Source organism: Geotrypetes seraphini, chromosome 3 (genome assembly GCF_902459505.1).
Source record: "Geotrypetes seraphini chromosome 3, aGeoSer1.1, whole genome shotgun sequence".
NCBI classification, from domain to species: Eukaryota; Metazoa; Chordata; class Amphibia; order Gymnophiona; family Dermophiidae; genus Geotrypetes; species Geotrypetes seraphini.
The window spans coordinates 384,076,567-384,102,492 of NC_047086.1; the positions used below are offsets into that span (position 1 = coordinate 384,076,567).

General features: G+C 43.3%; 1 protein-coding gene across 1 annotated transcript in view; it reads right to left on the minus strand.

Annotated features, from left to right (window-relative positions):
- PRKCE (protein kinase C epsilon) overlaps positions 1-25,926 on the minus strand; it is a 736,834-nt gene that overhangs the window by 467,351 nt on the left and 243,557 nt on the right. The window lies entirely within an intron of this gene.

Below are 25,926 nucleotides of genomic sequence, written 5' to 3' on the forward strand. Positions count from 1 at the left end.
AGTAGATATGCCGAAACACAGCCCATGCCAGATCCCCTTTTCATTGCTGATTGTATCTGTAGACATTTCACAAATATTGATTGTGTTGACCAAGGCAAACAAACTACCGATTAAATGTCATCTCTGCTCCTTTCCCTGTTTTTTTTGTTTATGGAAATTTATCCCCATTTTTTTTGTCTGGAGCTCAGCTTTTGTCTTGATCACCAACTTTACACCCAAAATATAGTTCAGAGGGGGAGTGCGGATGATGGCAGGAAAATTCTGCTAGCTTGGGATGGGGGTGGGGGCCTGGTGACGTTGGTGTCGGAGGAGGAGGAAAAGGGACTTTACAAGGAGAGAGGATGGTAGGCGGGGTCACTGCCAGTAGAATATGTAATCCTCCAGATTCTATTTATGGCACCCAGAATTCCATGATCACCTATGGACGCACGCCCAGGAGGTGCATGCCACTTAATCGAGTAATGAGCCCTTAATTATCAACAACAGGGCACTGACAACTAATTATTGATGTCAATTGGCACTCATTAAAATTTGCATGTGAATCTGGCTGCCCGCTATTTAATAAGGCATGGTGCCTAACTCTACCAGTGTGTAATTCAAAAGGGGGCAGGGCCTTGGGTATATCAGGAGCATTCCAAAAACTTAAGCGTGGCATTATAGAAAGCGCTATCCAGTGGCGTAGTGAGGGTAGGAGGTATCCCACGCCACTTCCCCATCACATTCATGCCCTCCCTTCCTCCCTCCCCCCCCAATACCTCTTTAACATAAGAACATAAGAAGTTGCCTCCACTGGGTCAGACCAGAGGTCCATCGCGCCCAGTGGTCCCTATCGTGTGTCCCGGATGACGGGACATTCCAAAAATGACATAGACAGTGGATAAACAGTCTGCATGGACTAATAAAGAGCCAGGAACACAAAATATTTGAATTTACAGACTTATGACTTATTTACATTATGTTTACAATAGCCATAAATGATAACGGTGAATAATACAAAACTTTGCTAAAATAATTACGATTGGGACCAGCGAAACGTAAAATTTATTACGATAGGAAAAGGTTAAATCTTCGCCAGTGTGAACAACTTTTCGAGCCTGCTGCTTGCTCCGGTGTTGGCTTTCCCTCTGTCATGTGACCCGGAAATGATTTCAGAGGGGAGCCAGGGCTAGAAAATCAAGCCAAAGGCACGCCGCTGATGGATGGAAGAGTAGCATCCACTATCCCCCCTCTCCCTAAGAGATCCCACGTGCCTGTTCCATGTTTCTCTCTCTCCACCACCTCTACCCGGAGACTGTTCCATGCATCTACCACCCTTTCTGTAAAAAAGTATTTTCTTAGATTATTCCTGAGCCTACCACCTCTTATGTTCATCCTATGCCCTCTCACTCCAGCATTTCCTTTCAACAGAAAGACTTGCCTCATGCATATTTATGCCACGTAGGTATTTAAACTGTATCATATCTCCCCTCTTCTGCCTTTCCGCCAAAGTATGAATGATCATATTATGCCAGTATTGAAGAGTTTGCATTGGTTACCAATTCAATAGAGAAATGAATACAAGATTTTGATAATTGTTCACCAGGTGATTTATGGGGAGACTCCTTTATAACTGATGCTGGGAATTATTTTAAAAAAAAGGATGGTTAACAGGACTAAGAATGTCATAATGCCCCTGTATCGCTCCATGGTGCGACCTCATTTGGAGTATTGTGTTCAATTCTGGTCTCCTTATCTCAAGAAAGATATAGTGGTGCTAGAAAAGGTTCAAAGAAGAGCGACTAAGATGGTAAAGGGGATGGAACTCCTCTCGTATGAGGAAAGACTAAAACGGTTAAGGCTCTTCAGCTTGGAAAAGAGACGGCTGAGGGGAAATATGATTGAAGTCTACAAAATCCTGAGTGGAGTAGAACGGGTACAAGTGGTTCAGTTTTTCACTCCGTCAAAAATTACAAAGACTAGGGGACACTTGATGAAACTGCAGGGAAATACTTTCTAAACCAATAGGAAGAAATATTTTTTCACTCAGGGAATAGTTAAGCTCTGGAATGCATTGCCAGAGGTTGGGGTTAAAGCTGATAGCATTGCTGGTTTTAAGAAAGGTTTGGACAAATTTCTGGAGGAAAAGTCCATAGTCTATTATTAAGACATGTGGGAAGCCTCTGCTTGCCCTAGATCAGTAGCATGGAATGTTGCTACTCTTTGAGTTTTGGCCAGGTACTAGTGACCTGGATTGGCCACCGTGAGAATGGGCTACTGGGCTTGATGGACCATTGGTCTGACCCAGTACGGCTGTTCTTATGCTCTTATGTGAGCCAAGTATAGGACAATTAAGCCATTGTAACATCACTGATGAGGTTGGAATGAGGCATTATGACATCACAATCTCAGCTCTGGAATGTTGCTCTCATTGGGGTTCCGGAATCTTGCTATTCTTTGAGATGCTGGAATGTTGCTACTCCTTGGGTTCTGGCCAGATACTAGTGACCTGGATTGGCCAACGTGAGAACCACTGGTCTGACCCAGTAAGGCTATTCTTATGTTCTTATCTTCTGGTTGCCCTCTCCTGTGTTCCTCTGATGTTGTTCACTAGACTTTCCCCTATCCTAGCTCTCAGAATGACATCTGCTCCTCGGTACACCCCAAGGGCCACTCTAGTTGCCTAAACTTTGTGGTCTCTGGAGATTCAAGCTTGAACTGACAACCTAACTTACCCAATAAGAAAAAGATTACTTGTCTCTAAATAACGCTATATTGTGCGTTTGACCATGTTTTCACACGGTTTCTCTCTCGCACTTCTATTACGCTTAGCTCTAAATCATTTTCAGGCAGTTTTTTTTTTTTTAGAAAAGAACTGTGTGCTTCCCTATTTCTTTCCGGTTCATAGACAACAACGCGGAAGACAAAAGGCGCGCGCCGACAACTGAGCGCAAGACGGAGGCGCCCGGTGAAGAAAATTACTGTTTTTAGGGGCTCCGACGGGGGGTTTTGTTGGGGAGCCCCCCCAGTGTACTTAATACAAATCGCGCCGGCATTGTGGGGGGTTTGGGGGGTTGTAACCCCCCACATTTTACTGTAAACTTAACTTTTTCCCTAAAAACAGGGAAAAAGTGAAGTTTTCAGTAAAATAAGTAAAGTGGGGGGGTTTCCCCCCCCCACGCCCCCCGTCGGAGCCCTAAAAACAGTAATTTTCTTCAGCGTGCGCCTCCGCGCTGCGCTCAATTGTCTGCTTGCGCCTTTGTCCCGGCGCGCTTTTGACCTGACACCTTTCTTTCACGTCATCCCAGTTTCTTGCTGTCTTTTATGAATTGCTCGTGGGCAGAATCCCGATTCCTTGCAGCTTGCTTTATTTAGGGTTGCCTGCTTTAAAGGTACCCACCTAATCACAAAACCAATAGCAGTTTTAAGCAACAGTTGATGAAACCTCGTCGCTTGCATCTTTTACTCAGCTTAAGTTGCCCTTATACCTTGATTAATGTCATCTAAAATCTGCCTGGTGTAATCCTTATCGATCGGAACGTAAGCACTGGCAACTTAACTGCAAAGCACTGGCAAAGCCAACAAAAAAAGATAATTTGAAAAACACGATTGCGCAGAGGCAAAGCATTGAAAATAAAATATTTCTCAAGCACGTTTGAAACAAGAAGTCTGTAAAGAAAACACTGGACCATTAGATGATTGAGGCATTAAAAGGCACATTCAAGGAGGATAAGGCCGTAAGAGACACGCTAAATTCTCTGCTTCAATTTCTACTGAGAAAAAACATAAGGGATGATACTGTGATATTTGGTATGGAAATGAGAGCAAAAAGTCAGATTTCTGCGAATAACAATAAATTATTACTAATAATGACAGGGGTTGCCATTCAACAAATCACATATAATTGGAAAGACTGGAGAAGATTAAATTATAACTTTTGGTGGAATTCTTTATGCCATATCTATAAAATGGAAAGATTTACTGCGTTACAAAAGGGATATTTTAAGAAATTTCAGGATGTATGGAAACCATTAACAAAATATTGTCAGCATTAAGTAAAAGTATTTCCCTTATGTTTATCAGTTTATGAGGTAGGGAGGGGGGTATTTTATTATTACATATATCAAACAATAATGGAGTATATGGTTGGGGGGGATGGGCGAGGGATAGGGATAAGAATCTATGTAATATACCAATGATTGTCTATAAGTGATGTATTTATTGTTACTGTGAATGAAAATATTAACACTTAATGTAATTTGTGAAAATGAATAAAGAATTATAAAAAAAAAAAAAAGAAAAATATAAGGGAGTTATCCTAGCTAGAAATGATATTTCAAAGTGACAATTCATAGGAACTGAAACAATAGGGCAAAGAGACAAGGGAAAAAAAGTTGCTGATTACTTAACCCTTTATTTGGCATTGTTGCACCGAAGCAACGTGTGTTTTCAATGGCTCTTCTGGGAGATCTGTGTCGCTAAATGCCTGTTTACTTGGCACTGTTGCTCTCGTTCGTCATCAGGTTACGTAAAGCCGCCTTTTTCGCCATTTGCCAATTAAAGGGTTAAACCAGAATGGCAACACACTCCTGAGTACTGAAATAACTTGGAAATGAAGCTGCAGATCTACTAAAAGTACGTAATTTGTAATCTATTATTAAAATGGACTAATCTACTTAAAGATTGGAAGGTGGTCAACTTAATACCTTATTAAAAAAGGCTCCGGGGTAATCCAGAAAACTACAGGCCAGTGATCCTTATGTCAATCCTGAATACAATGTTAGAAACTGTTAGGAGAGGGTGCTGAAAAGTTCTCAGTCCAAACCAAGAGGAGAATGACGTGGATATAGTTCAATCAATGATCTGAAACAATGTCAAAACCAAAAATTTCATTAAGTGCAAATTGGCACTTAACAAAGTAAGATAACCCTCTTTTCAGCTACAGTGGCAAAATAATGCTCAAAATTCAGGAAGTTGGTTGCTTGGGATGAAACATTTTCTGCACCCCTTCTCGTATAACGAACAAAATTACTCAACATACTCTAGAGATAGTCCTGGTTATATGGAACAAGGCCAACCCAGATTTAGCCACAGAAAGTCTTGCCTCACCAATCTGCTACTTTTTTGAAGGCATAAATAAACATGTGGATAAAGATGAGCCAGTTCATGTGGCACAGCATTTTAGAAAGGATGGCCAACTCAGATCATAATAATAATAATAATACCTTTTTTTTTTCTATACCGCCACAATCTTACGACTTCTAGGCGAAGAGAAGTCGAGAGTGAAGAGAGCTGTACAATCAGCGAATTACAGAATACAAATAGCGACAAAGTCACTGAACAGTCAATGAATTACAGACTACAATTAGTGAAAAATATATTATATACATCCAAGTCAGAACATCACAAATGGATCTTCATCACATGTACATTTGAGAACAGGATACAGTTTTTTTCTAAAATACACATGAGATGGACATCCATGTACTGAAAAACATCCAGAACGAACACCCATTTTACAAAATGAAACGCCCAAATTATAAATCAGGGGTGGGAAAGGAGGACAAGGGACATAGATGACCATCTTATAAAATGGTCGCACAAACATCCAGAGGGACCGTCTAATGTTTAGACCGTCAGGCTGTGACTCGGGGGACTCAGGTCCAAATTCTGCTTTAGCTATTTGTGTCTTTATTTTTTAAACTGTGATCCCTCCAGGAATATAAAAATACTTATTGTGCATGAATGTATACAACTTCAATACCCTTCAGCCTTCAAGGGTCTTATATGAGCGATACTGTAGGTATGTTCCTGTCCCCGGAAGGTTCACAGTAAAATAAAAGCTGAAGTGGGATTTGAACCTGGGTCCCTTGTTTCCCACTCCAGGGCATGAAGCATTAGGCTAATCCTCAGGTTTGCATGCAATTCGGTTAAGAATGTGCCTAATAGCCAAAGATGTCATACATCATATTCAAGTTTCAAATATTTCAAAGCGATTACAATTCTAAAATGGGGAGGACAATACAATACATGGACAAAATTTCAGACAGACATACAAAACCAGACTGGTGCAGGAAGGAAGAGGGGAAAAAGGTAAAAATAGAAATATATAGAAAGGAAGTCAGAGAATATATACGAAAAAAGAAGTACAGACGATAAGAAAGTTTTGATCCTCGAGCCTATGAGGTCCTTCTACTAAGGCGAACTAGCCGTTTTAGCGCGCGCTAAACGCTAATGCGTACATAGGATATAATGGATGCGTTAGCGTTTAGCGCTAAAACGGCTAACGTGCCTTAGTAAAAGGATCTCTATGTTTCAAAGACATCCTTATACAGGAAGCTTTTTAGGGAGCCTTTAAATCGGTCCAATGAGGGAGGGTCAACAACCACTTGGGATTAAGGGTTGGGTCTGTCTGTAACCTGGTCGTGACAAGTACCAGGTCGAAATAACAAAGTCCGTATTTTTAGACTGTGATTGGGGTACACTGACAATAGCGCGCAGGACAATCCCGCCCCAACAATTCCGCTCCGTCAAATGCGCGCACCAACAAGTGTGAGCATGAAAGGAGCGGAATTGTGGGGGGCGCAATTGCCCCTTCAGAGGGCGTCCGCACAATCGTGTCGGCAGAGGAGGGTTGTTCCCCCCACTCTTTCAGAGTGTGTCAGTTGGCAAGGCATTGTAAGTGTAATGGGGGGAGGCCATTGTAAATCCCCCCTTCAGAGCATGTCATTAAGTGTGGCAAGGCATTGTAAACCTCCTCCTTCAGAGCGCGTGGGTTCCCCCTACCCACCTCTTCAGAGCACATCACATTTGTAAGTGTAGTGGGGGGTTCCCCCTTCAGAGTGCTCCTGGTCTGCCTCTTAATGGGGCTGGCGATATTTTAAAGAAGCTGATCCTAGAGTGCACCACCTAAAAACTCCTCCTGTAGCCACTCTTCAATAGTTCCCCCCAACCAGAAGCTCCCCGAACTGAAAGGTCCCCCAACTGTGGGAGTGTGTGGTGCAGGGGTTAGAGCTACATCCTCAGCACCCTGAGGCTGTGGGTTCAAACCCACAATGCCCCTTGTGACCCTGGACAAGTCACTTAATCCCCTCATTGCCCCAGGTACACTAGATAGAGTTTGAGCCCACCGGGACAGATAGGGAAATACGATAAAGTATCTGAAATTAAACCTCTTAGGATATAAGTGGTATATAAGTAATAAAATAAATACATAAATAAATAAACTGATGAACCCCCTCCCACTCAGAAGTTACCCCCCCCCCCTCACTGGAAGGCCCCCATCCTCTCCAGGCCAACCTGGGTTGGCCACTGTTGGAAACAGTATGGCAGCTCTTATGTTCTTATGTGAGCCAAATAAAGGATAATCAAGCCATTGCGACATCATTGGTGAGGTTGGCTCTTAGGCATTGGTGGAATGAGGCATTATGACATCACAATCTCAGCTCTGGAATGTTGCTACTCTTTGGGTTTCTGTCAGGTACTTGGGACCTAAGTTGGCCACTGTTGGAAACAGGATACTGGGCTTGATGAAAATGGAAAGGGAATGGGGACTTGTATGCTGCCTTTTTGTGGCTTTGGCATTTCAAAGCTGATATTCAAAGCAGTGGGCACTGGAGGATTAAGTGACTTGCCCAGGGTCACTGGGATTTGATCTCACAACCTCTGGGTGCAGAGGCAGCGGCTGTACCAGTGAGCCACACCTTCAGTCTAGACTAGTGTAGTGTGAGCAGTTCTTATGTGAGCTCAGTGTAGGACAATCAAGCCATTGTGACATCACTGGTGAGGCTGGCTCTTAGGCATTGGTGGAATGAGGCATTATGACATCACAATCTCAGCTCTGGAATGTTGCTACTCTTTGGGGTTTCTGCTAGGTACTTGGGACCTGGGTAGGCCACTGCTGGAAACAGGATACTAGGCTTGATGGACCTTCGGTTTGTCCCAGTATGGCAGTTCTTATGTTCTTATCTGGTGTCTGTCTAGTGGGGTCAGAGCAGGAGAGATCCACAGTTGCTTCTGCCCTTGCTATCGATGAGATCCAAAATATCACTGGTGATCCCTAGCGGTAGACTCACAGGACTCGTGTTAGGGTTCATAATGAACGCAACATATTAATACATACGGTGAAAAAAAACAACAACGTGTTTTTATTTCAAGACTTGGCTGCTACAGGTCCAGTGATACTTGGTTTTGTACACTTGTTGGACTCTCTACAAAACAAAATGAAAACCAGATATATTAATGCAGCATCTCATTTCCTCTAAATGCACTCATTTCTGTCGTCTGTAATACAAATGCACCAGTAACATTTCACTTCCCATCATGCTGAACAAAGGTTTCTGACACGGCATAAAACAGAACGCTTTAGTGTCCTCTGAGATGGGTTAATGCATGGCCGTGTGGTATCAACAAGAGTGTTTTGACTTCCTGGGCAATAAGATGGATTTCCCAGAGCTGTTGAGCTGAAACAACCTGCTTTCAAGGCACGAAGTGTCTCCCAGAGCACACCAGATTACCCATTAAGAGGACTCCAAGCTAAGATCGATGGGAATGGGAGCACAGAAGCTCTCAGGTAAAGCAGAAACTAAGCACGCATATAGAAATGAGAATAAGGGCAACAAAACGTATGAGCGACGAAAATGATAGGAGGCTTGCGCCAGAAGACTTATGAGGAGAGACTAGAAGCCCTGAATATGTATACCCTAGAGGAAAGGAGTGACAGGGGAGATATGATTCAGACGTTCAAATACTTGAAGGGTATTAACGTAGAACAAAATCTTTTCCAGAGAAAGGAAAATGGTAAAACCAGAGGACATAATTTGAGGTTGAGGGGTGGTAGATTCAGGGGCAATGTTAGGAAATTCTACTTTACGGAGGGGGTAGTGGATGCCTGGAATGCGCTCCCGAGAGAGGTGGTGGAGAGTAAAACTGTGACTGAGTTCAAAGAAGCGTGGGATGAACACAGAAGATTTAGAATCAGAAAATAATATTAAAGATTGAACTAGGCCAGTTACTGGGCAGACTTGCACGGTCTGTGTCTGTGTATGGCCGTTTGGTGGAGGATGGGCAGGGGAGGGCTTCAATGGCTGGGAGGGTGTAGATGGGCTGGAGTAAGTCTTAACAGAGATTTTGGCAGTTAGAACCCAAGCACAGTACCGGGTAAAGCTTTGGATTCTTGACCAGAAATAGCTAAGAAGAAAAATTAAAAAAATAAGAATAAAAAAAATAAAAAAATTTAAATTGAATCAGGTTGGGCAGACTGGATGGACCATTCGGGTCTTTATCTGCCGTCATCTACTATGTTACTATGTATCTGGAAAGTTATGTTTATTTTATTTATTTATTGAGGGGCAAGACTGACGGCTCACCTAAACCAGGGGTGGGCAACCACGGTCCTTGAGGGTCGCAACGCAGTCAGGTTTTCAAGATTTGTACAATGAATATGCATGAGGCTGATTTGCATGAGGCACTGTTTCCATTGTCTGCAAATAGATTTCATAAACATTTATTGGGGAAATCTTAAAAAAATCCTGATGGATGTTGTGGCCCTCGAAAACTGTGGTTGCCTCTCTCTAGCCTAGATCACCTGCTTCTGTGCCATGGTTTTGCCACAACAAAATCAGAAAATGATCTAAGTATTGTAGTGAACCCCCAAGTTCAATCTGACTGCTCAGAGCCCTGGTCAGATTACATGGCATTCAGATATGGACTACAATTCAATCCTGCAGTCTCTTGAAGGCATGACCTTGAGCAAGTTCAACTGGCTTTTTGCTCTTGTCTTTTGTTTCAAATGTCCTTGACGACACAGAGCAGGTTTACTATTAGCTGGGATTGATAAGACAACTAAAGCCATTTTTGGAAGTACAGACTTACTATGCATTGGCCCCAACATGCAGCACATTATCCTATGGATTTTATATATGGTGCCCAAATTTGGGTGCCCTTCTGAAATGCATGTGCAATGTAATTGGCTGTTAACTAATTGAATGCTAACAATCCATTATTGATATTAATTGGCACCAATTAGGATACGCATGCACACCTCATTGTGCGTTGTTCTAGAACCCTGGATACCTAAATCCCGTGGAGGGGCATAGTCAAAAAATATGTCTAAGTCTGTTTTGGGCCTAGGGCACTAGTCACCCAAAGTCGGCTGCGTCCAAAGTCCATTCTCAAAAAATACATCCAATTTTTTCCCCCGAAAATCGTCTATTTCTACATCCAGCCATTTGATCGTCCAGACACGCCTAGAACAAGACCTTTTGGACGTGGGAAGGGTCAGCAAAGTAATGGATTGGCTACCCAGACATGGCAACAGAGTAGTGGGGCACCTTACAGGGCACTGCTGTGAACTTCACAAAAAGGGTGCCACATAAATATTTCACTACAACTCCCTTGCAGGTCATGGTGAGCACTCCAAAACATACTATACCCACCTGTCTACCACCCCAATAGCCCTCATGGCTGCAGGTGGCACCTATATGGCAGTACAGTAGAGTTGGGGGGGCGTACTTGGTGGGCTCACATTTTCCACCATGAATGCAGTGGTTAGAGTGGTTTATGGGCCTGGGTCCTCCTCTCTATGGTTCACTAGCCCACCCCCCCAGACTACTTAAGACACCTTTGTGCAGCTCTACTAGGCTTTCCTATGCCAGGTGCTGATGTTCTGGAGGCAGGTATGTACGTTTTTATTCCGATTTTTATGTCGTTGGGGGGGGGGGGGTCAGTGATCATTGGGGGAGTGTGTGGGGGTCTGTACTTTGTGTCTGCAGTGGTCTGGTCACTTTGGATACCTTCTGGGCACATAGACCTATTTTTAGATCACCTAAGTCACAATGTATCAGTTCTGTCCAGGCAGCCTCGTAAAACTTTTGATTATCCCTGCAGTACGACTAAGTGTAGGTCGACCCACATCCCGCCCACACCTTCAAAAACGCCCCTTTGAGCTCTGGGAGCACAGTGGGATTCAGAGGCCTAAAAAGTCTCTAGATATGTCTAAAAACCCCATTTTGATTATCGGCACCTGGACGACCTGTCTTTTAGATCAGTATTCTTCAACCTTTTTACATCTATGGACCGGCAGAAATAAAAGAATTATTTTGTGGACTGGCATCAGCCCGCAGACCGGCGGTTGAAGAACACTGGGTTGTCATGGGCCAGACCCTGCCCATCTCTACCCAATCTCCACCCCAGACCCTGCCCCATAGTCCTAATTGTAACACTATTTTTTCCATTCATTTTTCATATATACACACAATATAATCTTATTAACAACACATCGATCGCACCGCGGACCGGCCGTTGAAGAACACAGTTTTGGGCCTGATGCACATGCCGGCCCTGTGGACTGGTGGCTGAAGAACACTGTTTTAGATTGTCCAAGTGCCGATTTGAGTGGGTTTTTTAGACATATTTCTGTTTCGATTATGAGCCCCTTAGCGTATAGCCCAAAAGGAGGCGTGACAAGGAGAAGGGTATGAGCAGTTGTTATAGAATAATGGGTCTCTGTATCCAACATTTTTTCCTCAGGCCTGCCCAGTTTAACGGCCTATGAGGTCCCCAAGACACCTTAGTGGTGGTGTATCACTCGTCTTCTGCACCCCAAACCAGCACCTCTCCTCCGGGAGCTATGGCCCAGCATCTGCCCATCTTTCTCTGCAACACCTCCCCCTCCCCCGGTCTCAAAGCCATCGCTGGTGGTGATTCTTATAGGCAACCTGCACCGGACCTGCAGGTTTCCTTCTGCTGCGTCCCTGCCAGTGAAGAAACAGGAAGTGATGTATCAAGGACAGGACGTGGTAGAGGAAAGCCTGCAGGGACAGCGCGTTGCCTATAAAAATTGCTACCAGTGATGGCTCTGAGGGAGTCCGGAAGAGGTGTTTCAGAGAAAGATGGGCAGATGAAGGCTCCGTGTCCCATGGAGGAGCAGATGCCAATTTGGGGCAGAGGACAGGAGACCAATGAAAAAGTGCTTAGGAAGTAAGTAGGGGATAGAAAGAAGAGAGAGAGCAATGAATGTGAGGGCAGAGGGGAAGGTTAAAAAAACAACTATATATGTATGTAAAAAAACAACTATATATGTATATGCAGGGCCTACACAAACTGGCAGGTCTGTAGATGGGAGAAATTGAAAGGGGACAGGTTTAGGACAAATGCTAGGAAGTTCTTTTTTACCCAGAGAGTGGTGGACACATGGAACGCGCTTCCGGAGGTTGTGATAGGCCAGAGCACAATACGGGGGTTCAAGGAAGGTTTGGATAGGTTCCTGAAGGATAAGGGGATTGAGGGGTACAGATAGAAGCAGAGGTAGGTTATATAAATGGTCAGGAACCACTTCACAGGTCATAGACCTGATGGGCCGCCGCGGGAGCGGACCGCTGGGCGCGATGGACCTCTGGTCTGACCCAGTGGAGGCAACTTCTTATGTTCTTATGAGTCACCACCGCAGTGAATGAAGAAGGTAATTTAGTGGGTATAATGTTTCTATTTATTCTGAACATTTCATATTGCTTGTAAACTGACTTTAATGCCTTTTTGTTCAGAAGCTATATACAGGCAGTCCCCAAGACTTAAATACGCCTCATACTTAAGAACGTGGTTGCGGCTTCATTTGATTTCACTGAGCAGTATTTCCAGTAGTATAGACTGCTACACTTCTGCAGCAGATTCAGGAATAATGCATGGCCACATTAAGAACAGTGTATGGTTGCGTATGCTGTACCTTGGAGGGAACACTGGACGGTTGGCCATTTTGTCAACTGGGAGCAGAGGTAAGCAGCAAGAATCTTAAAATCTACACGTTCTGAGTTACATACAAATCCGACTTAAGAACAGCTTTATAAACATAACATGTTCTTAACCTGGGGACTGCCTGTATAGGAATAATCAAGCCATTGTGACATCACTGATGAGGTTGGCTCTTACGCATTGGTGGAATGAGGCATTATGACATCACAAAATCAGCTCTAGAATGTTGGTACTCCTTAGGATCTTGCCAGGCACTTGTGACCTGGGTTGGCCATTCTTGGAAACAGGATACTAGGCTTAAAGGACCTTCTGTCTGTCCCTGTATGGCAACTCTTATGTTCTTATGTGAGTCAAGTGAAGACAGTCCCTGAGTTACAGACGCCCGACTTAAATACAACTCATACTTAAGAAAGTGGTTGCAGCTTCATTTGATTTCACTGAGCAGTATTTCCAGTGGGATATAGACTCCTACACTCTCCTGCAGCAGATTCAGGAATGATGTATTGCCACATGAAGAACAGTGTGTGGTTGTGCATGCTGTACCTTAGAGGGAACACTGGAGGGATAGTTGGCCCCTTTGTCAGTTGGGAGCAGCAAGAATCTTAAAATCGACAAGTTCTGAGTTACATACAAATCCGACTTAAGAACAGCTTTAAAAACGTAACTCGTTCTTAACCCGAGGACTGCCTGTATAAGATCTGTAAATAAATAAATTTAGATGTAATCCCTTGAATCGGGTACTTTTTTGTAAGCGTGTGATGTATCTAGCAGGGCTGTGGAGTCGGAGTCGGAGGAAATTTCGGGTACCTGGAGTCGGAGTCGGAGTCTGAAGTACAAAAAACTGAGGAGTCGGAGTCGGAACATTTATCTACCGACTCCATTTTTGAACTTGGCATACCAATCACGAGCGATTCTTTCAGCTATAGCACCCACTATATACACAGCACAAATGTTGCGAGCAGCTTCTGCGGCCTTAGAACCTTGATTAAAAGCAAAAAGAAGGTGGTGTCGAAAATGCTCATTTCTCTCAACTTGACGTTCCATTTTAACGATCTGAAAATTAACCGGTGCTATGGAGTCGGTGTCGGAGTCAGAGGAAATTTCGGGTACCTGGAGTCGGAGTCTGAAGTACAAAAAACTGAGGAGTCGGAACATTTATCTACCGACTCCACAGCCCTGGTATCTAGAGCAGAGATATCTATTACAGGTGTTCTCACTCTAGTCCTTGGGGCGCATACAGCCAGTTTGATTTTTCTGGAAATCTTCAATGAGTCTGCATGAGACAGTATGCAAATCTATCTATTGCCTAGTCATTGGGGACATCCTGAAAGCCTGACTGGCTGGGTACGTACCAAGAACTTGAGTTGAAAACCACTGATCTGCAGTGATGATGCTCTACAAATAATTTAAATGATTCTAATGCCAATAAAAGTATTTCTATTAACACCCCCTCCTCTCTGTAACAATTTCTATGAAATTTGCAGCAACTCAATACGCTGTGGAAGATCATCAAAACCAAGTGTTAAAAGAGAGCTTTGCCCTGCATACCCAGTAAATGTGCAAGCTGTATTTTAGGACGCACCATTAGCATTTGAACAGGAAAAAAAAAAAAAGGGCTGGTTACCAAAATGCACACAGCCAACGTAGCACAATAAAGCGAACGCAACACCCTAAATGACCACCGTTGGAAAAAGTAACTTTTTTTTTTTTGTCCTTTGATACTTAACTTTTGGAGGTCATGGGGTAAGATTAACAACATATTGGAATCATCAATTCCACTGACGTATGAAGCGGTCATATGTGGAACATTATTACAGGTTAAGGCCCCCTATGGATCGATATAAATGCCGTCTTTTCTTAATCATGACTGGGATAGCCATGCAGAAGTTAACCCGTAATTGGAAGAATTACGATCGCCTAAATTTTCCTTTCTGGTGGGCAAATCTGTGCTCCAGCTATAGGTATGAAAAATTGAATGCCGATAGTTTGGGGCACAGTAATTTATTTAAACTGGTTTGGGGCCCGTTGACATCTTATATTACTTCACTATAGTAGGTCTTTGATTATATGTCAATTTTCATTTATTTTTGTACACATCCTAGGAAGGTTGGTGGGGGGGGGGGGGTATTACTGTCCTAATTTTGACCTTTGAGTATTTGGGTGGGTGGGAGGAGGATGGGAGGATAGTATTAACCTGAATAGGGTAAGGCTATTGGAAAAGTCTATGTTTCTGTGTTTTATTGATTAAGCATTGGGTGGTGGGGGAGGAATAAAATGATTGGTTCTGTACATTTGTAAGCTGTGTTTTTATTGACTTATTTTATGTTATATATTTATGTCTCACTTCCGGTTCACCACACAATTGTTTCCCACGTACTCACCTTTATAGGACCCCCAGGGACCCCTGAAGAAGACTTTTTGTCGAAACGCGGACCGTGTTGGGTCCTGTATCCCTAGCGGACTAGGTCCTTTAAGGCTCTTATGTGGATGATTTATTTTTATGTGGATGGAATTATTTTATGTGGATGATTTCAGTGTACCTTTGGAACTTTGACACTTTCAAATAAAGTCCATTTAGGAACATCGTCACTCCACAGAGTTTTTTTGGTTTTCTATACATTTGTGTCTTACATTATTGACTTTTGGAAAATCACCAAGGAATTAAAAAGAAAAAAAGGAAAAGGTAACTATTTTTGACATTTTAATTATTTCATTTGGGAGTTCTGATTCCTCCTTTAATCAGCCTCTCTTATTATAATTCAATCTAATGGCTTAGAGCTGTAACTTCTTCTGCCTTCCTTTTTGGATCATGCGGAACTACCGACCGATCCATGTTAGAGCGGAGACTAGTTTAGAGAAATTCAAAGGTTTGCTGAAAAGTTTTCTTTATAAAGATGCTTTGGAAAAATAGTGAGTTTTTTCCCTGTTAAGATCTACTTTTCCATTCATATTTATTGTCTAGGTACTTTTCAGTAAAATCATTTCTCTAGGCAGTTTTAAACCCTTCCCTAATGTTTTTTCCCTTTCTATGTGTTTTACCCGAGAAATTGTAATTCTACCTTTTTCCCCTCTCCCGTTAAGTATGTCCAGATGTGTATCTGTCATTTAAGGTCCTAAATACATATTTTATTTTTGTAAATCACTTAGAAATTTGTTGGGTAAGCGTTTTATCAAATTTTAAATAAAACTTGAAATTTGTTTGGTGTAAATCACTGACAAATGTTCATAATCTGTATCCATTCTAGCTCTGTAGAGGACAAAAGGGCCCCTGAGGACAGCACCACCTGCTCCGTCTACCAAGGACAAAGAGAACGATGAACTTATCAGAATGTATTTTCAACTGCAAAAAAAAAAATAACAACACATTTGGAGCTTTAGATACAGATCAGAAGTAAAGTCCTACAAGTTTACCTAAGTAGGACAATTCAGCTGCTGCCAACCAAGCTCTGTTCATCATGATAAGACCTATTCCTAACAAACACAGATGTTCGTCCAGGGTTTAAAAGGCTAGGAATTATCTTGCATTTTGGCAAACCAGCTGTGTCAGCTGTTAGCACATGCGGGTCTTCAATCGACAATATTTATCAAAGCCATAACACATTTCTAGACTGTTTGACACATTCAGTTGTAAGAGAAACTGAGGTTACAATATGATAAATTAGGAGCCAGTTCTCTTGGTGCATCTCTTTGCTCACCTCTCTATCCCTTCCTCTCTCTGTCTGCAATAGTCTTCTTTCTTTTTCTCTTTCTATTCTCAATCACTCCCTTTCTTCCAGCACTTCCATCTCTAGTCACTTTTCTCGATCTGCAGCTGCCTTCTCCTTCTCCTTCTCCTTCCCTTGCCCTCCCTCAGAACTCTCCTGTCTCTCTCTCTCTCATTCATGATCACCCTGTCCATCTGACCCTCCACTTAATGGTCACCTCTCTATCCCTTCTCTCTTTCTTTGGCTGTCCTCTGCTTCTTTACCCAGTTTTTACACTCTCCTCTTTCCTGTTGATAATCATTCCATCAATGAACTTCCTCCACTTCTGAGCTCTGTCCCTTCTAACTCTTTCTCTGCAGCCATCTTCTCTCTCCCTTTCCCACTCACTGCACTTTTTCCCCCCCTCTCCAGTTCCTGCTCGGTAAAAGGCCACCGAATGGCCACTGCTCAAGCGGGAGGGGTAGCCTAGTGAAGTGTTTCTCAACACACGGTATGCGTACCCTTGGACGGGGGTACTCGGTTGATATTTATTAGACTTGGGTGGTACTTGGCTTGAAGAAATTGAGAAGCACTGGCCTAGTGGGCATTGTGATGATCTGGAAAAGCCTTGCTCTTACATTGCTGTTGTGAGACAGCTTTTCCTCTTTTCCATACTTTTTCCATTACTGGTGATTTGTAAGTTCCATGATTTGCTAATGGACTTAATAAACTGCCATCTGATTGCAGAACAAAGTATTGACGAGTCTTTCTTTTTGGTAAGCTCTTGAAAAACCCTTTAGCAACTAAAAGGAGGTTTCTACTGCCTCAGGTACAAAATAAATACTTGTCTAAAAAAAAAAAAAAAGGTAAACCACTTTTAAGTGTGGCTTTTGTGCACATGTCCAGACAAAAATGGAAATATTGACACATTTCAGTGCTTTTTCTTTGGTGCCTAAATATGAGTTTCACAAATATTACTAGCGTACGGAACTTTTGCGAGGTTCATATGTAGGCGTAGAAGAACAGATACAGATATGTGCTTTTATTTTTGGTTCCGCTCGGACACACGCAAATGTTTGTTACTCCTGTCTAAGCTGAGTGGGAGCAGTAGCTGAGTGGGGGCATTGGCACCTCTCTGCCACCCTCCCCCCACCAGGCTCACGCTCTCCCTTCTCTTCCCCCTATACCTCTTTAAATCTTCACCAGCACAAGCAACTTCTCCGGCCTACTGCTCGCACTGGCCTGGCTCCCTTCTGAAATCACTTCCTGGTCACGGAGTCAGGAAGTGATGTCAGAGAGAAAGCCAACGCCAGTGCAAGCAGCGGACCAGAGAAGCTGCAATATTTAAAGAGGTACAGGGTGGGGGAAGGGAGGGCACGAGTGTGGTGTAGGTGGCAGGGAAGGAGCAGAGAGGAGGGTGTCACCGCCTTGGGCACTTCCTACCCTCGCTATGCCACTGAGTGGGAGTTCTCCAACTGCCTTGCTGAAAGTGGACGGTGATGCTTCAATATTGTGCTTTCAGTTGCAAGAGCAGGCAGGTTTGCCAGCGTCCTGCAGAACTAGCCTGTCCCTCTATATTAGAAGTGTGATAGTGAAACTGCACCTCCTACTGGCAGGACAGTTGGTGAAGGACTCCCATCCAGCTTCGAGAGAACAGTGCTTCCTGTCTGCCTTAAAAACTTGCAGGAGCATCCTTTCGCTTATAAAAGAAGACAAAGCCATCAGTACAATGTGAAAAATTAACAAGAAATCTTCTCAAAACCCTGGACCAGTGTATCGCAACCTGTGTGCCTCCTGAAAATCCAAGTGTGTCGCGGCACACTGAGGAGGAAGAGAGGCACTTGCCAGCTGACTTCCCTACGTGGTACAGCGCCAGCACTGTCCGATTTGCCAAAGGCCTGCATGTTTCCCCCTTCTCTCTAGCGTCCTCTGGCTTCTCCCCTGGCCTCCCGGTCTCACCTTTAAAGCTAATTACAGCAGCTTGCAGAGGATCGCCGGTAGGTAAAATGATTTTATTTTCAATATAGTGATTGAAATGTGTCAGTTTTGAGAATTTATATCTGCTGTGTATATGAAAATTGAATGGAAAAAATTGCATTACAATTAGTAAAGGGGATGGGATCTGGGGCAGAGCTTGGGTGGGCCTAGGGAGGTCTGGGGTTGGGGTGTTCAGTTGATATTTGTTAGGCTTAGGGGGTACTTAGCTTGAAGTAGTTGAGAAACATTGCTGTAGGCAATCAGCTGGCACCAGTGCCTCTCCTTCTCTCCGGTTCTCTTCCCTGCTGGCACCCCCTACTCAGGGGCCTCTGCACGTGCATGGACGTCGATGTGATGATGTCATGCATATGCATGATGTCATCACAGCGACGTCCACACACTTCTGGGTGCCTCAAGCCATGGCCACTGCCTTTAGTGTGCCCCGGCTCGAGAAAGTTTGAGAGACACTGCCCTACTCCATGACTTCCTTCTATGCCTTGCAGTGTTCCTGTCTGTGCATTGTGAGGGAAAACTTACTGGCCTTGTTCACATCCATTGAAATACATTTCAATACAATTTGCGGCCATCTTTGCTGCACAGATTAACACCAGCGCTCAAGCCCTCTAACCATTCCATGGACAATAATATGTGCGCAAACCCAGCACTAGCCACACATATGTGCACGCAGTAGTCTTGAGCATCGGCCCCTGACACAGCCATCCAGCAACAGGTAAGTTCAAATTTGACCTAATGCGTTGTTAATTCCAGAATAAATGTCAGGCATCCCATCGTGCTGGAGGGCAGCAAGCAAGTCTAATTTCCAGGAGACTGCTAATGAAATATGCCCGAGATATATTTGCATGTAGCAGAGACAGTGCATGCAGATTTCTTATGGATATTTATTTGGGATATCCCGTAAACATGACTGACTTGCAGTCTTCCAGGACGACAGTTTGACATTCCCGCTATGGGACAAGAAAAGTTGAATATTTTGGAAAGGATGGTAGACTTTCCATAGCCTCTGCAAGGATAAATTGTGATCCCACTAGGGATAGAGAAAGTGCCTGAATGTAATGCGGAAACTGCATTAATTATATTACAGAAAGGTATAAATTTATATATAAATAAACTTCGGATAATAATAATAATATTTACTACTCTAGGAGGATGAATTACTAAAAGAGATAATCCCAGCTGCACCAACAACTTAATCTGAAAAATGTCATAAAACATATGGGGACAGACTTATAGACCTCAATATGTGCTGTATATTTTGGAAGAAAGACGGGAGAGAGAATATCTCCGTGGCATTAATGTAGAGGAGAGTGTGGCGATGTGGTTAGAGCTACAACCTCAGTACCCTGCGCTGCTCCCTGTGACCCTGGGCAAGTCACTTAACCCTCTACTGTCCCAGGTACATTAGATAGACTGAGCCCACGAGATAGATAGGGAGAATGCTTGAAGTACCTGTGGGTAAACTGCTTTGAGTGTGGTTGTATAACAGTGGCCTCAAACTCGCGGCCCGGGGGCCACATGCGGCACGCCAGGTACTATTTTGAGGCCCTCGGTATGTTTATCATAATCACAAAAGTAAAATAAAACAGTTTCTTGATCATATCTTTTTAGCTATAAATTACAACTTTATTAAAACTTAGCCAAAAGGAAAGAATTATAAAGTATAAAGAGTTTTACCTCATACAAAATTGTCATTTCTTTAATAAGACATTAACTTTTTTTTTTTCTGCAGCCCTCCAAGTACTGCCAAATCCAAAATGTGGCCCTGCAAAGGGTTTGAGTTTGAGACCACTGTTGTATAACTACTTAAAGGCGGTATATAAATCCCAATCCCTCTCCCTGATGTCATAATGCCTCATTTCACCAATAAAAGCCAACCTCATCAGTGATGTCACAGTGGCTTCATTGTTCTATACTTGGCTCACTTCAGAGTGTGGCACAGTGGTTAGAGCTACAGCCTCAGCACCCTGAGGTTGTGGGTTCAAACCCTGCTCTGCTCCCTGAAACCCTGGGCAAGTCACTTAATCCTTCACTGCCCCAGATACATTAGATAAGATTGTGAGCCCACGGGACAGACAGGGAAAATGCTTCAAGTACCTGTATGTAAACCGCTTTGAGTGTGGATGTAAAACTACAAAAGAGTGGTATACAAATCCCTATAGAGGAGGTGAACCCTTTTCAAATGAAGGAAAACTCCAGAAGGAGGGGACATAGGATGAAGTTAAGAGGTGATAGGCTCCGGAGTAATTTAAGGAAATACTTTTTTACAGAAAGGGTGGTAGATGCGTGGAATAGTCTCCTGGTAGAGGTGGTGGAGACAAAGACTGTGAAAGAATTCAAGAAAGCATGGGACAGGCATGTGAGATCTCTTAGGGAAAGGAGGAGAAAGCAGATGCTGCGGATGGGCAGACTGGATGGGCCATTTGGCCTTTATCTGCTATCATGTTTCTATGAAGCAAAAATTAGTGAAGCAAAAATTCCCAACGAGTTCATGAAGAAGAGAAAGGCACTAGTTCTTGAAATATACCAAACTACAATTTAAGGTAGCACATAACTCAGGCCCCCACTGTCATACATATTGGAAACACATTCATTATAAAGGGAACCTATTCATGCTCTTCCTCAAATGTTGTATATATTTTTTTTTCAGTTTCTTCTATATATTATTTCGTGCAGAAAAAGTGAAAGAATGCTACTGTATGCCAAATTTTAAAGATAAGAATGAACTCTCAGGCATCACACAAAACACCACAAAGTAAACCAAGGTGACACCCTGTGGGTAAGCATTTTTCAGGACCCAGATTCTGCATCAATGATTATGGTCAGAATACCGAGAGGAAGCTTTGTACTACAGAATGACATGGGGACAAAGTTTTCCCTGTCCCCAAGGAAACTCATTTTCCCATCCCTACCCCGTTCCTGCAAGTTCCGTCCTCATCTGCACAAGCCTCAAACCCTTTAAAATCCTAAGTAGCAACATTCTAGAGCTCAGATTGTGATGTCATAATGCCTCATTCCACCAATGCCTAAGCTCCGCCCTCATCTGCACAAGCCTCAAACGCTTTAAAATCCTAAGGAGCAACATTCTAGAGCTCAGATTGTGATGTCATAATGCTTCATTCCACCAATGCCTAAGCTCTGTCCTCATCTGCACAAGCCTCAAACGCTTTAAAATCATAAGTGTTCGAGACTTGTGCAGTTAAGGCAGATATTACAAGAATGGGACAGGGATGGGGACAAATTGGTCCCCGTGTCATTTTCTACTTTGTACCTCATTGTAAGTTACTGTACTCCCCCTAGGCATGTTCCTTGTGTGTGCAATTACATCTTACAAGCATGATTAGCTTTGCTTGTGTTTGGCCTCAGAGCTGGCTTCCTATTTAACATCCTTAATAGAAGAGTAATTTCTAGATATAAGAATACTGTACACTGCTTTGCAAGTCTCAAGCTAAAGTAAGAGGGATCTTACTCCAAAATATTCTCTTTCTTAAATACCCTCACACACATGCCATCATCCACTGGTCAAGACAAGGGAGAAATAAAGCATATTTTTCTAAAAAAAAAAAAAAAAAACAGAACAAAAGCAAGGCTAAGGACACCTCAGATTTCCACACAGGAAGAACGAGGGGAAAGGTGACAAGGTAATTAAATATCAAATATTATCTTTATCTATTTATGTCTTTGATTCCTAGGAAGTTCTTCTTTACCCAACGTGTGGTGGACACCTGGAATGCGCTTCCAGAGAGCGTAATAGGGCGGAGTACGGTACTGGGGTTCAAGAAAGGATTGGACAATTTCCTGCTGAAAAATAGGATTACTGCACAGGTCCTGGACCTGTTGGGCCGCCGCGTGAGCGGACTGCTGGGCACGATGGACCTCAGGTCTGACCCAGCAGAGGCATTGCTTATGTTCTTATGGGAGAGGAGGAGAATATAGTGGATGCTGCGGATGGACCATTTGGCCTTTATCTGCCATCATGTTTCTCTGTTTCTATAACTATAAAGCTCTATGACATCACAATGCAGGTGCAAAGAGCCTTAGCCTATAGGAAGAGGAGATGCAAATGTTAAGAGCCTTAGCCAATGCGCTTCCAGAGAGCGTAATAGGGCAGAGTACGGTACTGGGGTTCAAGAAAGGATTGGACAATTTCCTGCTGAAAAATAGGATTACTGCACAGGTCCTGGACCTGTTGGGCCGCCGCGTGAGCGGACTGCTGGGCACGACGGACCTCAGGTCTGACCCAGCGGAGGCATTGCTTATGTTCTTATGTTCTTATCTTTGAATAATCGGAGATCTTCTGATTCAAGAAATTTAAACTGTCCTTTCCATCTTTAAAAGGAATAAAATCTATTGGTAATATTACTCGCTCTTTCCCATATACTTTTACAATGAGATTCCCTCTTGTGTCAGAACTCTTCTCTCCTTCCAGATTTTCCGTAAATCTATGACAACACTATCGTTTCAACAGTTCTTAGAAAATAGTTTCAAGGAAAATTACTTATCTTCTTTCTAGGATGTCGGATGAGGGTCTTCATTAATAAGTTATTTTCTCTCTAATCTAACTACTTTCACTTCGATTATCGATTTTTAGGTGAACCGAGTTGAGGTCCTTGTGGGGAGATGACACAGTATATAAATCCAAGATTCAGATTAGATTTAATATAGCACGATTCATAATACATTAATAATCACAAATAAAAGAGTATTCAGACAACAGGCCAACCCCCCCCTCCCCATTATGAAGCCGCATTAGGCTTTTTTATCGCCGGCCGTGACAATATTAGCTCTGACACTCAGGAATTCTATGAGCATGGGAGCTAATACTACCGCAGTTGGTGATAAAAAAAAGTCTAACACGGCTTCATAAAAGGGAGAAAAATTAACCCGCTCTTCTACCACGCTAGCAGTAAATTAACCCCCTCTACCACGCTAGCAGTTTCTAGCATGGGGAGCTGCGCTGAATGGCCCACGCGGCTCCCGACGCTCATAGGAACTCAATGAGCATCGGGAGCAGTGAGGGCCATCCAGCGTGGCCCTCTATGCTAAAAACCGCTAGCGTGGTTTCATAGAAGAGGGGGGGTAAGAGAACCAGCACAATAGGAGGCCTATTGTACAATGTGAAGTCATATCTCTAAAATCATAATATTAAATAGCTAAAATTTACATCTAGGACGCAAATGGTAAGCTGGGTACAGTCAGTAAGGCAGACTCCTACTACACAAGAAAGCATTAAACTAAAAAAAGGAATATTTTAAGAGAACTATTCAAATGTTCAACTGAAGGGGAGGGAGAAAGATTCATAGACAACACGAGATTTCTTTAATAAGAGGGTAGAGGACGTCTGTAATAACGCATCGAGAGAGATGCTGAAAATCTGTGTGGAACAAGAACTCGAGCAATCTTGGGACCTGTACGAAGGATAGTAGTAGGATCTGGATTAGGAGGCTGCAAAATTGCAAACACAATCACCCTTGCATCCATGAAAAGCCAAGGCCCAGATGAGAGCGAAAACAATAGGACGGATAAAGGAAGCATGACCTACTGACATTGCAGTTCACAGGGTATCTAGGTTTGTACCAAGAGGCTACAATCCAACCACCACCACCACAAAAAATAAAATAGGTTCACAGTGATCTTCTTGGCCATAAATTCGGGCAACAACCTCACTAGGGGGTCCTTTTACTAAGGCTAAATGCTAAGGCGCAATTCTGGAGGCCACATTACCGTAAAGACGTGCTTAGAGTTGAGTCGGTTCCACGGATAGCCACTAGGATGATCTCTGGGCTCAGGGGTCTCTCATATGAGGAAAGACTGAACGAATTACAGCTCTACACTCTAGAGGAACGCAGGGAAAGGGGGGACATGATTGAGACATTTAAATACATTACAGGGCGTGTCGAAGGGGAAGACGACATCTTCATCCTCAAAGGACCCTCGGTCACAAGGGGACACCCGCTCAAACTCAGAGGAGGGAAATTTAGTGGTGACACCAGGAAGTATTTCTTCACAGAAAGAGTGGTGGAACACTGGAACAAGCTTCCAGTGCAGGTGATCAAGGCCACCAGCGTGCTTGACTTTAAGAATAAATGGGACATCCACGTGGGATCCTTACGAGGGTCGAAATTAGGAACTACATTAACACTCAGACTTAATGGGGGGGGGGCTCAGTAGAGTGGGCAGACTTGATGGGCTATAGCCCTTTTCTGCCGTCATCTTTCTATGTGTCTATGTTTCTATATTCTATGGGTGCCTTAGCATTTAGCATGTGCCAACCTTTAGCGCGCGCTAAATCAGTTACCACGCCTTAGAAAAAGGAGCCCTGAATTATCTCAATAAAGCTAGTCTTTGCAAACAACATCGGCGCCTACTGTATTGACGTCCACTGGCGATTCCTTTCTCCCGGAGGGCTTTTGTTCCTCTGTTCTTTTTCCTTCAGGAATGGAACATATACTATTACTACTGTTATAGAAAACTTCTTCTATGAGCCTTCTGTAAAATAGCTAATGCCCACTCCTTCTCCTCGTGCCTCACCAACAGCCTTTGTAACAGTCTAAATAAGTAACAAAACTAGGAGTCCTTTTACGAAGGTGCGCTACGCGTTTTAACGCGCGCTAAACGCTAATGCGTCCATAGGGCATAACGGATGCGTTTGCGTTTAGCGCGCGTTAAAACACATAGCGTGCCTTAGTAAAAGGATCCCTCAATGAATCAACATGACTCATGATTTGGCCAATTGGGCCTGCAAAGGCAGAAAAGGTACCCAGAACATCACTCACGACAAGATTGTTCTACAATGTAAGAAAACTTCAAGGTCAATATATAGTATATTCTTAATAACATGCCTAATAATAAACCACTACACTTCTCCCTCCATATTTGCTGTGATAGGGGGGTTAACAGAACCGCAAATACAGGAAAACCGTGAATAACTTTTTCATATGTTATTCGCTGTTTTCTATTAAAAACTATCGTGAACATGGTGAAACCGCGAATAACATGGTGGGAGGCCTGGCCTGTTCCTGAAGGAGAGGCACAACACGGTGAAGAAAGCGCTGGGAATCGGCGATTTTCTCTGGAAACGCTTGGAATCAGCGATTTCTCTATGCAAGCTGACGTAATTCGGGGGGAGGAGCCAGCAAGCTAAAAACCGTGAATAATCAAAACCGCAAATGCTGAAACCGCAAATACGGAGGGAGAAGTGTACAGAAAAAACACAAATAACTTTTTCATATGTTATTTGCTGTTTTCTGTTAAAACCATCGTGAGTATGGTGAAACCGCGAATAACATGGTGGGAGACCTGGCCTGTTCCCGAAGGAGAGGCAAAACACAGTGAAGAAAGCGCTGGGAATCGGCGATTTTCTCTGGAAACGCTTGGAATCAGCGATTTCTCTATGCAAGCTGACGTAATTTGGAGGGAGGAGGCAGCAAGCTAAAAACCGTGAATGCTGAAACCGCAAATACGGAGGGAGAAGTGTACAGTTGTAGGAAAAACAAGTGCCTATGAGAACTTCATACTAGCACACAAT